The sequence below is a fragment of the Macaca thibetana genome, chromosome 1 (genome assembly GCF_024542745.1).
Source record: "Macaca thibetana thibetana isolate TM-01 chromosome 1, ASM2454274v1, whole genome shotgun sequence".
Taxonomy (NCBI): domain Eukaryota; kingdom Metazoa; phylum Chordata; class Mammalia; order Primates; family Cercopithecidae; genus Macaca; species Macaca thibetana.
The window spans coordinates 180,964,198-180,981,529 of NC_065578.1; the positions used below are offsets into that span (position 1 = coordinate 180,964,198).

General features: G+C 43.8%; 1 long non-coding RNA gene across 1 annotated transcript in view; it reads left to right on the forward strand.

The window, feature by feature from the left end:
• Positions 1 to 546: 546 nt before the first annotated feature.
• LOC126940666 (uncharacterized) overlaps positions 547 to 17,332 on the forward strand; it is a 38,621-nt gene continuing 21,835 nt past the window's right edge. The window contains exons 1-2 of the long non-coding RNA XR_007720867.1: positions 547 to 673; positions 4,076 to 4,380. This is a non-coding gene — a long non-coding RNA (uncharacterized LOC126940666). The remainder of the gene's footprint in view (positions 674 to 4,075; positions 4,381 to 17,332) is intronic.

Genomic DNA, 17,332 nt, shown 5'->3' on the forward strand with positions numbered 1-17,332 from the left:
TAGGCTTTAGTTCTTCTGGGAAATGCCATCTGTTAGGAGAATGGATTTCTGGGCAGCAAAAGTGCTATTAATTCTATTCTAGTGTAGTTGCTGTATGGCAAGGCTCATATTACCCTTCACTCTGGGGGCAGGGAGAAATGGTTAGGATCAGGTATTTGCCACCATTAAATCCACCCTCTTTTTTGTACATTCTGCCTGTTGTCCCAGTTCACTGCCACACCCTCGCCCCACACATACACACCAGACCTCTCCTTTAGTTTTCAAGCCACTACACAATTGAAATGTTTGTGTGAATTTTCACATACAGTCTAATCTTTATGTCAAGTGTGCAATAAGGCTTAACATTTGTCTAGAGCAAACAAGGAAGTCTTGTTAGGAAATTCGTTCCTTAGGATCTTATGTCTTAAATTGGACTGGTGCCTTTTGTTGTCACAGTTGTTTTTATAATGACATGCACGTAGGTTTGCCTTTCTGAATTCTTATGTTGAATCTACTGTTGGTTGGCACCCACCACTAGCATACATTTCTACTCTTTCAATCAGTGGGACAAATTCACATGCCAGTCGAGGCTGATTCACCTGTTCAGTGCTGTGAGTGATTTGAAGAGGACCACCTTCTCAGCACTTCTTTGGCCCAGAGTCACAGGAACACTCTTCTCAAGAATGTGGTTCTGGTAAGGGAATTTGTAAAATACTTACAGATTTCAGGAGTCCACAGTTTCAGGCAGAAGGAGAAAACATCTGCTGGTTTGAAATACTGGAGACAAATTCTCGTCCAGTGCCCAGGAAAACTGGTTTTCTGACCAAAGACTCAGGGAGACTGGAAACTCTTGGGATGTGGATGACAGAGGAAGGGGTTAGGGATGGAGAATGGAGTAGAAATCCATGTGTTCAGGACAGAATCAAAGACAGCATCCTTGATTTCTCTCTCCTTCTTACCCTTCATAATCAATCTGTTAGCAGGTCCTGCCAGTCCCACCTTCAAATCATGTCCTTGATGTCCTTCACATCTTCTTCACTATCATCACCTAGCTAAGCCTCGGCCGTCTCTCACCTGGTCAACCCCAGTACCTCCTCTGACTAGTTTCTGTGTATCTTCTCTTGCTGCATTCTAATTCATTCCCCATGCAGAAGACAGGGAAATCTTTTGCAATTGCAAATTAGATCACAAGGCTTTCCTGCTGGCATCCCTTGGGCCACTCTCCTTTGTTCCTGGAATTCCATCAAGCCACCTACCATGGCCTACAGAGTCCCCGGTGTTCTGGCCCCTGCTCACCTCTTCTAAGTCTTCTCATTCCTCTCTCCCACAGCCATGGTGCTCCAGTCACACGGCCTCCACTCTATTCCTGGCCAAGCATTTTGGTTTTCTGTATTATTTCTTCTCCTCCTCCTCCTCCTCCTCTTCTTCCTTCTTCTTCCTTCTTCTTCCTCTTCCTCTTCTTCCTCTTCTTCTTCCTTTTTTTTTTTTAACAGGGAGTCACTTTGTTGCCTAGGCTGGAGTGCAGTACAGTGTCCTGATCACAGCCCATTGCAGCCTCAACCTCCCAGGCTCAAGAGATCCTGCCACCTCAGCCTCCTGAGTAGCTGGGACCACAGGTGTGCACCACCACACCCGGTTAATTTTAAAATGTTTTCTAGAGACAGGGTTTCACCATGTTACCCAGGCTGGTTTTGAACTCCTGAGTTCAAGCAATCCACCTACCTGGGCCTCCCAAAATTCTGGGATTACAGGCATGAGCTACTATGCCCAGCCTAATATGGGTCATTTTAAGCCCTCCTCAATGTGCATTAAATACTGTACTTGTGTTCAGGCATGGTAGCTCATACCTGTAATCCCAGCACTTTGGGAGGTCAAGGCAGATTGCTTGAGCCCAGGAGTTCGAGACCAGCCTAGGCAACATGCCGAAACCCAGTCTCTACCAAAAATACAAAAAAAAATAATAAATAAATAAATAAAAAATTAAAAAAAAAAAAAGCCAGGCATAGTGGCGTGCGCCTATAGTCCCACCTACTTGGGAGGATGGTTTGAGCCTGGGAAGTGGAGGTTGCAGTGAACCGAGATGGCACCACTGCACTCCAGTCTGGGTGACAGAGCCAAACTCTGTCTCAAAAAAAAAAAAAATAAAAAATACTATACTCGTTTACTGAATGATTGTTTATTTGCCCCCACTTACCCTTTGAAATTTACCAAAGATAAGTGACGAGGATTAGCAACCATTCTTTATTTCCCTGTTCCATCTGTTCTGAGTTAGGAGAAAGACAAAGCAAAATGCAATCTCACCAACAGCAATATCAACAACAGAAATCCCTTGAGCCATGTAGCCCCTAGCAGCTAGCCAAGGAAGGCAAGCTGGGATTTGGGAACAAGTGGGTAACCTGGAGCGGAGCGGCCACAGGAGGGATAAGCAGCTTCAACAGCCAAAGATTTTCCCTTAGTCTTAGGAGGTGACATAAGCAACTTTCCCAGAACCGTCTTGACACAAGCAATAAATTAAGTAAACAAGGCAGAAGGTCGCCAGAACCTGGTCTCACCTAGTCCTGATGTGACTCTCTGGTATCACGTGGACCAGGAAGCTGGAGGGAAAGTCTTCTCATCCGCCAGTCTGCCTAAAAACAAACCTTTCTGCTTGTGTGGTGGAGGAGTTGCAGAACTTGTAGTCAAAGCATGGTGGTGGAAGGGAAATCACTGTGGGCACTTGAAATACCCTAATGATTTTAAGGGCTTCTGGAGACAAAAGGGGATTAAACTTCAAATTAGGGAAAAGTAAAAACTCAGTTAACTCATTAGCTGGGCTCACCTAATTAATCTTAGTAGCCTGGGGCACAATTCAACCCAACAGAATTTACTTACCTCTGGAGACTTTAATAAGCTCTGAAGCCAGAGGCCCTGCCCCCATTGCTATGGGATGGGAGAGTCGGGCGGGTGGGGGAGAAGGAGATAAGGCTTGGAGCTGACTGGTTCTGGGGACAAAAGAGCCCTAGGCAGGAGGAGCTGGCTTTGTTCCCTTCACTGATCTGAGTCTTCCATTCTAACCTGCTTTCAGCTCCACTTATTCATTCAGCCATGCATTCATTCCATAAATGTTCAGTTCCTACTATGCCCTAGGCTTGCTAGGGCTGTAAATTTACTAAATCAGTGTTAAATAAGATATGCAAGATCCCCAACTTCTGGAAATTTACATTCTAGTAGGGCAGACATTTGAAAAATAAACAAGAGCCAGGCATGGTGGTGGGTGCCTGTAGTCACAGCTACTTGGGAGGCTGAGGTGGGAGGATCACTTGAACCCAGGAGTTCAAGACCAGCTTGGGCAACACAGCGAGACTCAGTCTCTACAATAAGTAAATAAATAAATAATACAAAACAAGTGAAGCACAGGAAAACTGAGAAGTTCTGTGGAACAATTAAAGGGCATACCCACTGAGTAAAGACCTCTTTCAGGAAGTGACGTTAAGTCCAGTATCTGGAAGGAAGGCTTCCTCATTGCTTCTTTTCATGCTTTGGAGATTTTATGAGTGCATTTCTCCATTTATCAAACATCTAGTGGTAGTATACAGATGAAATAATAAAAAACCAAAATCTAGTGAGCACCTTTTACGGCCAAACCCTTTGCTTGCTGGGCACTGCCAAAGAAAAGATTCATAAGTCAGGGATCTGCCCTAGAAGAATTTATAATTGAGTGGCAAAGCCTGACAAGTCAACAAGAAAACACTTATGAAGGATAATTTGGCACAGCTGAGCCAGGTGGTCTCTAAGGTCATTCCTTTGTCTAAATATTCTATTGTCTAATAAGTTCCTACTGCATGTCTAGTACTTTGGGGATGCCCATTCTCTCCAAGGCTCTCATAGCCTAACTGCAGAGAAAAGGCTTACATGTATGAAATATTAAGATTGTAGAAACCAGCACCTGTGGTGATTCCTATGTTCTCACTTTGACACCTGTGTACCCCAGAGATCACTGAGGCTTTTAAGATCCATTAGGCTTAGCTCTTGCCCATTAACCATTTTTGGATTTCATCTAGTTTATGGCAAAATATATGCACCTTGCCTTTTTTTTTTTTTTTTTTTTTTTTTTCAGGGACCTCTGAGAGGGTCTGGAATTAGGGTTCAGATACCATCCATCTGTTATGTGCTTTGAAGATGCCACTCCATCTGTGGGATTCAATTTACATAAACTGAAGACTATTCTTCTGAGTTGAAGTAAGGAGAGGCATCTATCCTCTCCTCCTGCAAAATTATTTGATCTCCTGGAAGCAAAAAGCCCACTATGAAGTTGTTCTTGCCATGGACTTCTGGAGGAGCTGACTGTCCTTTGGGAAGCTACAAATACAGCCTTAAAATCTGTTAGCGGGGAAGAGAGAGAGGCTTTTTCTGAGTGATCAGGTAGGTGAATCCTCCTCTTCCTCCTTTTTCCTCTTTTCCATAGCAATCTGCAATCCCAACCACCCCAATCCCCTGATATTTTGCTGAAATCGCTTCCACTAAATTCCTGATGACCTCCAAATCCACTTGTAACTATGGAGCATCCGCATCTCTTGAAATTCTGTTTTCCTTTGGCTTTTGGGGACACCTCTCTTCCTTGGTTCTTGTCCTGTGTTTCCGGCTGATTATCTTTTAATCTTCACCTCCTTTGGCTGCCCTTTAAAATGGGTGTTCCTGGAAGTCCTTAGTTTTCTCCTCTACTCACTCTATTCACAGTTTTGGGGCATTGATAACCAAAATCTCTCTCTCTACATGAAATCCATGTAGACATGGATTTCAAAATGGTGGGATCAGATCTCCAAAGTGTGTATGAGGTCTTTATCTGTCATCTGATTTTCAGACACATGTAGTAAACTGCCTTCTAGACTTCCATTGGGTGAATTTAATTCCTAAACCAGTTGTCCTGTTGTTCCAGTCTTACAGACTGGTACTACCAAAAACCTAGGGGCTATTTAGACTTCTGCTCTCTGTTATATCATTTATTCAGTGGAAATATATTGATCTTTTACTATATTCTGGGCAGTGGACCATGTGCTGTAGGTACAGCCTCTGGCCCAAAGAGACTCATAATCCAGGAGACAGGTAAACAATCAGAGAAACACACTGTATGATGTAATCAGAGGGATAAGTCCATGAACAGAAGCACGTTCTAGATGTAAGACATAGAGAAAGCACAGCAGAAGGACTGACTAGGAGATGGAATAGGAAAAAAGGCTTCTTTGAGGAGCTGATGCCTAGGATGGGTTGTGAAACACAGATGGGACCAGGTGCAGAGGTGCATGCCTATAGTCCCAGCTATTTGGGAGGCTGAGGTAGGAGGGCTGCTTGAGCCCAAGAGTTAGAGCATGTAATGTGCAATGATGGTACCCACGAATGGCCATTGTGCTCCAGGGTGGGCAACATAGCAAGACACCATCTCATAAAAAACAATCAATCAAACAAAACAAAGAGAATGGAATTCCCATGACAAGCGGGGAAGGTGCGGTATTTTAGGCATTTCAGACTTCATGTAAAACGTATGGGTGCATGAAACCAAATAACATTTAACTAAACAAATATGAGCAGTTTGATATTGAAGGAGTATAAAGTTTAAGGCAAGGGGAGATTTGACAGGAGGTGAGCCAGAAGTAGTAGGTAGGGGCCAAATCATAAGGGGTCTGTATAATAATAAGAGCAATAATAGCTACAATTGGCTGGGCTCAGTGGCTCATGTCTGTAATCCCAGCACTTTGGGAGGCTGAGGCGGGTGGATCACTTGAGGCCAGGAGTTCGAGACCAGTCTGGCCAACATGGTAAAACCCCGTCTCTACTAAAAATACAAAAATTAGCCAGGCATGGTGGTTCTTGCCTGTAATCCTGGCTACTTGGGAGACTGAGGCAGGAAAATTGCTTGAGCCCAGGAGGCAGAGGTCACAGTGAGCTGAGATTGCACCACTGCACTCTAACCCGGGCAACAGAGTGAGACTCTATCTCAAAAAAAAAAAAAAATAAATAAATAAATGAAAAATAATAATAGTAATAGGTACAATTTATAAAGTACACTTTACATACAGAACCACTATTGCTCAATCACCCTGTATTATTATTCACACTTTACAGCAAGGGACCTAAGAGGCTGCATATCCCATACAGTTGTTTAGCTGAAATCCACATCCAGGATTCTTTGATTCCAAATTGTAGGCTCTGGCCAAGAGCTTTGCTTCTGCTCATAATCCTAGCACTTTGGGAGGCCAAGGAAGGAGGATCACTTGAGCTCAGGGTTTGAGACCAGCCTGGGCAACATAGTGAGACCTCATCTCTACAAAACAATACAAATAAATGAGCTGAGTGTTGTGGCACACACATGTAGTCCCAGCTACTCAGGAGGCTGAGGTGGAAGGTTCCCTTGAACTCAGGAGTTCAATGCTGCAGTGAGCTATGATGGTGCCATTGCACTCCAGCCTGGGTGACAGAGTGAGACTCTCTCCCTCTTTCTCTCTCTCTCTATATATGTATATATACACACACACACATACATATACATATACGTATGTGTGTGTATATGTATATATATATGTGTGTTGTGTGTGTGTGTGTATATATATATATACAAAACCAAAGCCTAGGCTCTTTGCTGTCTACCACACCTCACTTGCGCGATGCTCAAATGCCCTTCCCTCATGGAGTTTATAATCTAGCACAGGAAACATTAGCATCCACTTGTCTATCCTTTTGTGTGAGTCTCTACTTCAGTTGGAGGAACTGGCACTGAAGCTATAAGGATGGAGGAGGATTACAATAAGCCAACGATGACATACCCATCCTTTTTGACAGTGGTTGGTTTAAAAACCAAGGCTTAGTCTAGCAACTGATTAAAAGACATATAAAATGTGATATATTCATACAGTGGAATATTATTCAACAAGAAAAAGGAATAAAATACTGATACATGCAATAACATGGATGAACCTTGGAAACATTATGCAAAGTGACAGAAGCCAGTCACTAAGGACCTCATATTGTATAGTTACATTTATATAAAATGTGTGGAATAGACAAATCTGTAGAGGCAGAAAGTAAAGTAGTGGCTGCCTAGGGCTGAAGGGAATGGGGGAGTTGGAGGATGGTGGCTAAAGGGTGGCAAGTTTATTTTGGAGATAATGAAAATATTCTAAAAGTGATCGTGGTGCTGGATACACAACTCTGTGAATATACTAAAAGCTATTGAATTTAATACTTCAAATGGTGAATTGTATGGCATGTGAATTGTATTTCAATAAAGCTGTTTTTAAAAAGGCTAAAGTTAATAGTCCCGTGGAGGAAAAAGTGTTTAGTGCAGGGTGAAGAAGACTGCATGCCATGAGTTGGGAGGGGAGGGGAAATGACTTCTGCTGTTTGTGAGGTCAGAAACTAGGGTGAGGCTCCCTTGGCCACAGATGGTGGTGGCGTATGGTTCTGAGGTAAGTAGAGACATTTTTAGTTCCATAATAGTTCTTTTCCCTGGCTTCCAGGCTTCCTACCCTGCTTCCTCACCACCTCCCACTTTGCAAATCATCTCCAGCATCATCCAAATCTGACCTTGGCAGTTCCCTACTTAAAATCCTCCTGGGCACTCTTGTTGCCTTCAGGATAAGGCCCAAATCTTCACACTCCTTTGCCAGCCTATGAAGCCCCTTGTGGTGTCACCCTCCCACCCCTCTGCTTTTGTCTCCCACATGTATCCATGGCCACACTGGTTTGTTGTCTCACAGCTCTGCCTCTCCCAGGGTGCTGAAATTCCTGCCTGGAATGCCCTTCCGCTTGCCTGACTTCCTAATCCACCCACCATTCAGTGTGGCTCAAATATCACCTCCTCCAGGAAGCTTTGGACTTGTCCAGGCTGGGCTAAAGGTCGTCCCTCTTTTGTGTTCCTAGCACGCTTTTATATACATTCTGGCTATCTAATCTATGCACTTGTTATTACCCACTTCTAATTGTGTTAGTTTCAACTCTTAGTCTGAATTCTTACCACTTGACCTTGGCCAAGTTACTTAACCTCTCAATATACTGATCAAAAAGGGGATTAAAAACAATATCTTCTTCCTAAATGTGCTGTGAAGATTAAAGTTATTAAAAATACGAGAAAATGTGTTAAAGCCATATATATTGTGTATATATTATATATTAAAATATATATTCAAATGCTTTGCACCGTGTCTTGAACAGTGTAAGTACTACATAAATGAAGATTTTATTCTGGCTGTTATTATTGATCATTTATACTAAACTGTAAGCCCCTTGAGAATAGTGACATATTTGTCTAATCTACTGCTTGACATCTGGTATACTAGTGTACTGCCTGACATCTGGTAAGCATTCAGGAGATACCTGGGTCTATGTCTCCCCCATGTTTTCCATGCTGGCTTCCATGCTGGCTTTGCCATTTTAAGTATTTTGTATTCACAAAGACTTGGTGAAACTATAACTCAACTCTTTTTTTGTTTTGCTTTTTCTTAATTAAGTAATCCTCCCTCCTCAGCCTCCAAGGAGCTGGGATTACAAGTGTGTGCCACCCATGCCTAACTCTACTCTTGGACTTTTTGATTTTCAAAGAATGTGGTAGTGTGGGGGAGGAGGAATTTGCATGGGGGAAAAAATCCAACTTTCTGAGATAGTCCCAGAAGAGATGAAGAAAGATGAGGTTTTTTTTATTTTGCCTAGGTGCCTGGAGGCTGGGAGGCTTTATCTGAACAAGAATATCTGCCTCATCCTTGAAGACAGAGGGGGGAATCGTTCCTCTCCATGCTTTTATTAGAACATTTGGAAATCCTGAGAACAGGGAGTTCTTTTGTCAGATAAAGGCTCAGGCAAATGGGGAGCTAGACTAGATGAAGTCATTGTTGTGGGTATATTTTCCAAACTCTAAAGAAGACAAACTATGGCTCAAAAGAATTGTTTTTATCCTGATTTGTGATTTTATTTATATAGGAAGTGGTGCAAAGATATAAAACACTGAATTGCATGAATGAATTATCTTTATTAAAGATAGACAAAAGAAACAAGTGTAGTCAAAAATACTTCAGTGTTTGTAATGTTTTATATTAAAGAAGGTTTAGTTCACTGGGCACATTGGCCAAGAGGTTGATCAGAATGGGGCAGAGGGCAGTGTATGAGGTGTAGATAATGTACATATTGATCCGAATGGCAGCTTTATGGTTGTATATATTTGTAAAAATATATCAAGTATCATTCAAAGATTTGGGCAATTCAATAAAAAAGTTCAGGGAAAAAACTTTAGTGAATAAAATGGTGAGAATTGTAATTCTCACCATTTATTTACAATAGAAGTAGATAGAGTATTTTACTCATATTTGCATGTTTGATGAACTCAGTTTACTAAGTCATTGTGATGTTTGCTAACTTAACTCTTTCAGATATTATTTGTAGGAATATTAGAATTTCTGTGAAATGTCAATGATTTATGGGATCTAGGATATTTAAATTTGATATAGTCCCCAAAAATCCAAGGAGTAGAGTTAGGAACTCTCTAAGATCCCTTCTGGTACTAAGATATAATGACCTGTCTGAGAGCAAATGTATATTATTTGTGACATATTAATATAATAATTTGATTATAAGAATAATGAGATATAAAAACCAGTTTGAAGCCATGTATAGTAATCATAATAGTATCATTCTTTATTATAAAGGCACATTTTGAGTTTTGGCTCCAGGACTGTTGACTAGATTTACATTGACTGCATTTTTCTTCAAAAATGTTCCAAATATTTGGATCTTATATTTTTTGAAGAGATTTTTCATATATTGTATGATCAGCTACTTACAACATATTGAATGAATGAATGAATCAACAAGAGAACACGTTATTCATTTTTTGATGCTTGGTGCTAGGGTCTTAGTAGTAAAAAGGCAGATCAGCTCCCTGCCCTGATGGATGCTTAATCTAGTAGGAGAGACTGACCTTAAAGAACTGACACAAGGCATTTGAGTGCTAGGAAATAAATATATAATCTGATCTAAGTGTCTAACCAAGCCTAGGGAATTGAAAAGAGTTCCCTGAAGAAGCTGGCATCAAAACTGAGAGGAGTTCAAGGTTGCCAGATAGTGTGAAAACGGAGGCATCTAGGGTGAAGATTAGTACATGTCAAAGCTACAAGGATAGAGAACAGCATGTTGCTTTGGGAGAAAAAAAAATCCACTTGTTTGGACAAGAGAATTGGAGGAGAGATCTAGCAGCTATTAGATGCGGAAGGTGCTGTTTGTTCCTACTAAGAATACTGAGCTTAATTCTAGGGCAAGGTGAAATCACTGAAGGTTTTAAGCAAATGTATTAATCATATTTGCATTTTAAGAAAATCAAACTAGAACCTGGTAGAACCTGGGGATAAGAAGTAGAGTTGGAACTAGAACCCAGCTCACGAGGGACCTGGTCCCACACTACCCTAAGTTCTCTACTTTTTGTTGGTCTCAAGCTAAAGTAGGAAAGAAAGCTTGGTGTTAGAAGAGAAGCTTGAGAGTGCAGCCACCCCCTTCTCCTTCTTCAGTGGCACTGTGCCGTTCACTGGAGAGAGAGGAAGACTGACTGCCTACGCAGAACCATGGCAGACCCCTTTACAGGGGAACCCATCCTGTGGGCAGTACCCCCACTCCCCCAGGGACTTTTCAATCTTTTCATTGATTTTCTGTAGAAACACTTTTTTGGCAAGAGCAGAAACCCTACAAATCGTGGGTTCCTGTAAGACCCTCTTGGAATTCTGTGAAAGGGTAAATGTGACCTTGGAGAGTTTTGAAAATGGATTGGTCTATTTTCGGAACACAGCACCCAGTGAATTGAAAGCAGAAGTGTTTTCCAGGACAGACAATTGGTGTTTAAGAGAGAGAGAGAAAAAGAAACTAGGAAAGCATAAAACAGTTGTAGAAATGCCACTTTTGAAAGTGCATGCTTGACTCCTTGTTTCTATTTCTTCAAATTCACTGACTTCTGAAACCACATAAATTGGTCTCTGCTCCTATTGCTCTACTGAAATATTTCCTGGCTGAGTCACCAATGACTCCTTTTTGCAAACCCAACAGCTTCTTTTTGGTGCCCATCAAAACCAATCATCTGTCTTGGAAAACGCCTCTGCTTTCCAGTTTATTAACCCTAGGCACTGAGTTCTGGAAGCAGGCCAACTGATTTTTATAACTCTCCAAGGTGTTACCCTTTCACAGAATTCCAAGTGAGCTTTATGGGAATCCATTATTTGAGAGAGTTTGTGCTTTGTGGGGTTTTGTTTATTTGTTTTTGTTTTTAATTCTCTTGACCCTCTCCAGTGGCAGAGAAACTTCTGAAACTTCCTTCTCCAAAGCTTTGGCAATACTTTTCGTTCTGGGTTCTTCTTTTTCCCATCTTTAGTTGGCTTCTCTTGCCTTGCATCCAATTAGATGCTGGTATGCCCTCGGGTTTTCTTTGTGTCAGCACATCCCTCCATGTTGCTTCTGATCATCTTCAAAGCACACATCTGATTTTCTCTCTCCCCTCTTTTAAAAATCTGCAGACTCTCCATCACCTCCAGGATAAAGTGCCATCCCCTGAGGGTGGTACAGAGGCTCCTCCGTAGTCCAGCCCCAGCCTGTCTCCTGGAATCTCCTCCTGCACCCCCTGCTGATTGAACGTGCCATACATATCCTCCTCCCTCTTTGCTCTTTGCTTTTGCTGCTGCTATTTTCCTGTTCACCAAGGATAAACCCTCTCTTCTCACCTAACCAACTTTCCCCACTCTTCAAAGCCTCCTAGGCCAAAGCTGTCACCCCCTGTGACTTTTCCTGATGCTCCTCTTCAAAACCTAGTAGAATTAGTTTTTGTTCCCTCAGCGCTTTGTTTATGTCTCTATATAGGAATTATTCCATTATTTTATAACTACTTGCCTTTTTGTGTGTCTCTCCCTCTCTCAGGGACCTTTCCTTATTAATACATTACTGTAATTCCAGAGTGCCTGGCATATAGCAAACACTCAATAATGTATGTATTTTAATGCTTCCTCACTCTCTTCTTTCTAACCCCTTTCTAGTCAGCTGATTAAGGTGTAAACAAAACCCAACTCATATTTTTTCCAGCTGAGCCAGTTCAAATGGACACAGCAGGCCCTGAGAAGCAGTAATAAGAATGAAAGATCAAGGGCTTGGAGAACAAAGAGCACATTGAGTTGTTTCAGTAGTGTCGACTGGGATTGCACCACCCCCAAGTGCTTGCTTAGAAAATAACAGTAATGCTTTATAGCCTAATCTAGTCTTACACTTTCCAAAGTGGAGGCCAGCTGGTGTTAACAGCATCATGGTGAATGAGCCAAATGGCATGTGGGGTGTGTTTGTGTGTGTGTGTGTGTGTGTGCACGCGTGCGCGTGCACGTGCATGCTGGTGAGGGTTTTTCAGTGACAGAAGAGAAACTGTTATCTCTATTTGGAAGGTGGGAAGCAGGGCTGGAATTGGACTGCTGATCCTCTAATGCAAGGCTGATCAAACTTTTTTTGTAAAAGGCCAGATGGTAGATATTCTACACTTTGTGGGTCATACATCTGTGTTGTACCTGCTCAGCTCTGTTGTTGCAGCGGAAAAGCAGTCTTAGAGAAGATACATAAACAAATGAATGTGGTTGTGCTTCAGAAAACTCATTTATGGACACTGAAGTCTGAATTTCATCTGTTTTTCATGTGGCATGAAATATTATTCTTGTTTTTGACTTCTTGTACCCCAGTGATTAAAAAATGTAGAAAAATGTTAACTCTTGGGCTAAGTGGGCAACAGGCAGGATTTGGCCTGCAGCCATGCCATCGTTAGGCCCTGTGCTCTAATGCTTAGTTCATCGCTACATACCTGGAGTGGCTGGATTTGGGGTGGGGTCATACGGAGGGTGCTGACCTTATGCAGTGATCACAGCAGCCCTCACCTGCTAAGTGCTGACCACATACCAGGCTCTGTGCTTCAGCACGGTGCATATGCCCACTCATTTCTTTCTTTCTTTTTTTTTTCTTCTACTGCGTGTTCTCAGACCCTGTCATTCATTTCTTACAACAACTGTGTGAGGAAGGAACTAGTGTCAACCAACTTTGCAAGTGATCAAACTGCTCACCCAGCTTGTAACTGTCAGTGTCAGACTTTTACCCAGGTGTCTGGTTCTGAGGTGCATGTTCTTACCACCATATCCTACTACTGTCTCTTATAGCAAAATATCATTGCCATGGAGATCATACGTGATGGGTTATGTTTTTCAAAAACACAGACATTCTTATCAAAGCAGGGTCAATTTTCCAAAAAGAAATTGAGGACAAGGAGGACCGAAGGACAGATGTTGACATTTCCAGCTGTGGAAAGATTGGCTCAGAATCCCCCAGGACTTAATATACTTTTCTGAATTTGTTATCAAGTTCTTTCTCCAGAAATTTGGAGGAATGCAGATAGTCCTCCTACCCTCTGGAAAGATCTTTCCTCTCGCTCCCCTTCCACCCACCCACCCTCCACCAACACACACACACACACACACACACACACACACAGAGTTCCTAGTTGTGCATATTAAACTACTGTCAAGTAATCTATTTGGCATTAGTAGCTAAAGAACAGATGTCAACTTATTGCGGCTTCCAGAGGGCCCTGCCAGATGAATGCAAAAGTTATCAATTCTCCCAGTAGGAATTACCCACAACACTTTTGTGCCTGCCCTGTCCTACCTGCTGTTTCCAGTTTCTTCTCCTTGGACACCCACCCACTCTGAACCCAACACTTGACAGTAGCTCAAGGCTCTGACCACAGTGACAACGTAAGAAGAGTCTCCGCCACCTCTGCAGTTCTGGGAAGTTTACTCCAAGCTTTGCTTCTCCCCAGCCCCCAATTCCCCCTTCCTCCCTGACCTCATAAGCTCATTCCCTTCAAAAACCGGGGTGTGACTGTCACCCCAGGCAGCAGCAGCTGCAGGCCCTGGGAGCTCAGTAGATGGTGTTGCAATTAAGTTGTGGGTGGGGGTAGATGCTGGTGGCTGGGTGAGGGAGATAAGAGAAACAAAAGGCAGTTAAAAAGATCTGTCAATGAAAAGGATGGTTAGAGCTGGAGGAGGAGGTGGGTGAGCTGATGTGAACCTTGCCTCAACTCCTTGCTTTCTCCCAGTCCTCCTCTTCTGACCCTCAGGGGTCCCTGGAAATCTGCTACCTCCTGAGCAGGGCACTCTCCTCTCCTCTCCCCTCCCTTCCTCTCCTCTCCCCTCCCCTCCTCTCCCCTCCCCTCCCCTCCTCTCCCCTCCTGTTTCCTCTCCTTTCTTTTCCTTTCTCTCTCCCTTCTTTCCCTCCTTCCTTTCCTCCTTCCTTCCCTCCTTCCTTTCCTCCTTCCTTCCTTCCTTCCTTCCTTCCTTCCCTCCTTCCCTCCTTCCTTCCCTCCTTCCCTCCCTCCTTCCCTCCTTCCCTCCTTCCTTCCCTCCTTCCCTCCTTCCCTCCTTCCCTCCTTCCCTCCTTCCCTCCTTCCCTCCTTCCCTCCTTCCCTCCTTCCCTCCTTCCCTCCCTCCTTCCTTCCTTCCTTCCTTCCTTCCTTCCTTCCTTCCTTCCTTCCTTCCTTCCTTCCTTCCTTCCTTCCTTCCTCTCTCTCTTTCTCTTTCTCTTTCTCTTTCTCTTTCTTTTTCTTTTTTGAGACAGAGTCTTACTCTGTTGCCCTAGCTGGAGTGCAGTGGCACAGTCTTGGCTAACTGCAGCCTTCGCCTCCTGAGTTCAAGTAATTCTCTTGCCACAGCCTCCTGAGTAGCTGGGACTACAGGTGCCCATCGCCACGCCAGGCTAGTTTTTATATATATATATATTTTTGGTAGAGACAAGGTTTTGCCATGTTGGTCAGGCTGGTCTCAAACTCCTGGCCTTAAGTAATCTACCCACCTTGGCCTTCCAAAGTGTTGGGATTACAGGCATGAGCCACCATGCCTGGCCCAGGATAGTTCTAATGCTTTCCCAGTAATCCCCTTTTTGTCTCCTTTGCCTTGTTCTCCTCCTACTCTTTGAATCATTTTGGAGCAAGCTCTAGGGGTGCACTGGGGTTGGGGCATAGCTGTGGAGCCACTGGCCACAGGTCTGTCTCTGAGCTTTGTTCCTACAGGCCTATTTATGCCTGAGCCACCTCTCCCATAGGGCTTTAGCTCACCTTCTGCCCTCATATAAAGGTAATGGCCTTCGCCGGACACTGTGCTGGACAATAGGAGGGAGGGCCTGTGCCATGGCGTAGGAGGATCTGAAGGCCTTAGTACTCAGGTCACTCCTCAACTTTCAGGATTTTTTTTTTTTTTTTTGAGATGGAGTCTTGCTCTGTTGTCAGGCTGGAGTGCAGTGGCACGATTTCGGCTGACTGCAATCTCTGCCTCCCCAGTTCAAGCGATTCTCCTGCCTCAGCCTCCTGAGTAGCTGGGACTACAGGTGTGCACCACCACGCCCAACTAATTTTTGTATTTTTAGTAGAGACCGGGTTTCACTGTGTCGGCCAGGATGGTCTTGATCTCTTGACCTCATGATTCACCCGCCTCGGCTTCCCAAAGTGCTGGGATTACAGGCGTGAGCCACCGTGCCCAGCCACGTCACTCAGCTTTCATCTGGGCTTCTTGATGACACTGGGAGGCAGAGCAAAGTGTTCTACATTTGAAAAACAAATTAAAAAATTATTGATCCCCACCATTACTAGAGTCACGTTTGCTCACAGTAAAAGACTTGGGCAGCACAGAAATATACAGGAAAGAAGAAAGCAAAGATCATTGTGACTCCAAACCTGGAGAAAACCTCTCTGGGCATTTTGGTGTATTTCCTTCTCTCTTTGTTCAACGCCTATCTTTATCTCTATCTCTGCTTGTAACACATGGTGTCTATTTGAGGTCCTGCTTTTCTTCCCACCCACATTGGCATTGTTTTCTGAGTATTACCCATTAAAAATTCTTCCAAAGCAATGATCATTTAATGAATAGGTATTCACCTTCCAAGATTAAGATAATGTTTTTATCTAGGTATTAGTATTGAATTAGTCTTGACGAAGACAATGCTCTTATCTAGGAATTAGTATTGACTATATTAACATCCCCATTTAACACCACACACAGACACACACACACACACACACACTCTCATAGATACACACACAGACACACACACATACATACTTCTGTCTGAAAGTTTATCAGGAAGGCAGGTAGATGAAACACCCCTCACTGCAAGGCACAGGCCCTTTACGTGAGATCTGTGGGGAGGATGTGGGGCAGGAGGCTGGGTAAGAGGTGGGCATGGGAACATGGCTTCCAGCTACTCGTTGCCCCTCTCGAAATTCCCAGCCCTTGACCTAAGAGCTTCCTCTGGGATGGAGTGTGAACCGGCTACCTGACAGGTGGGACCAGGGTTCAAAACTATGTGGGTGACAGGGTGAGGTGGCTCATGCCTGTAATCCCCACACTTTGGAAGGCCAAGGCGGGTGGATCACATGAGGTCAGGAGTTTGAGACCAGCCTGGGCAACATGGTGAAACTTTGCTTCTACTAAAAATACAAAAATCAGCCAGGAGTGGTGGCATGTGCCTGTAGTCCCAGCTACTCAGGAGGCTGAGGAAGAGAATTGCTTCAGCCTGGCAGCAGGGGGACGGGGGGTGGCAGGTAGAGGTTGCAGTAAGCCGAGATCTTGCCACTGCACTTTGGCCTGGGCGATAGAGCGAGATTCCGTCTCAAAACAAAAACAAAAAACCCTATGCGTGTGTATGTTTTGATGCTCAAGAAAGTAAAATGGTCTCCAAAAAATAAAACTGGATTGGACAAGGGAATTTTATCTGTTTTCCTGAGAGTGCCAACATTATGCTCCCACATCATTGTTTATATTCCAGATTCCCTGGGTTGCCCTTAATCTGGCACATACTCCAGAACAGAATGCACTGTTTTCCTCAGTGATGGTGGCTAGCACACCCCGAAGGCACAGCCTATGTGTCCAGTCTCCAGAGCCAGGACAGAGGTAGTCTTTCGGGTTCTTTGGGACTGGCATAGGACAGGAGAGTGGAGTGTAGGTGGGGAGGGCAGCCAACAGCAGCTATGAACCCGTCTCAAAGAAATCCCACACGAGGCCAGGCGTGGTGGCTCACGCCTATAATCCCAGCGCTTTGGGAGGCCGAGGCGGGCGGATCACGAGGTCAAGAGATCGAAACCATCTTGGCCAACATGGTGAAACCCTGTCTCTACTAAAAATACAAAAATTAGCTGGGCATGGTAGTGCATGTGTGTAATCCCAGCTACTGGGGACACTGAGGCAGGAGAATTGCTTGAACCTGGGAGGCGGAGATTGCAGTGAGTCGAGATGGTACCACTGCACTCCAGCCTGGTGACGGAGTGAAACTTCATCTAAAA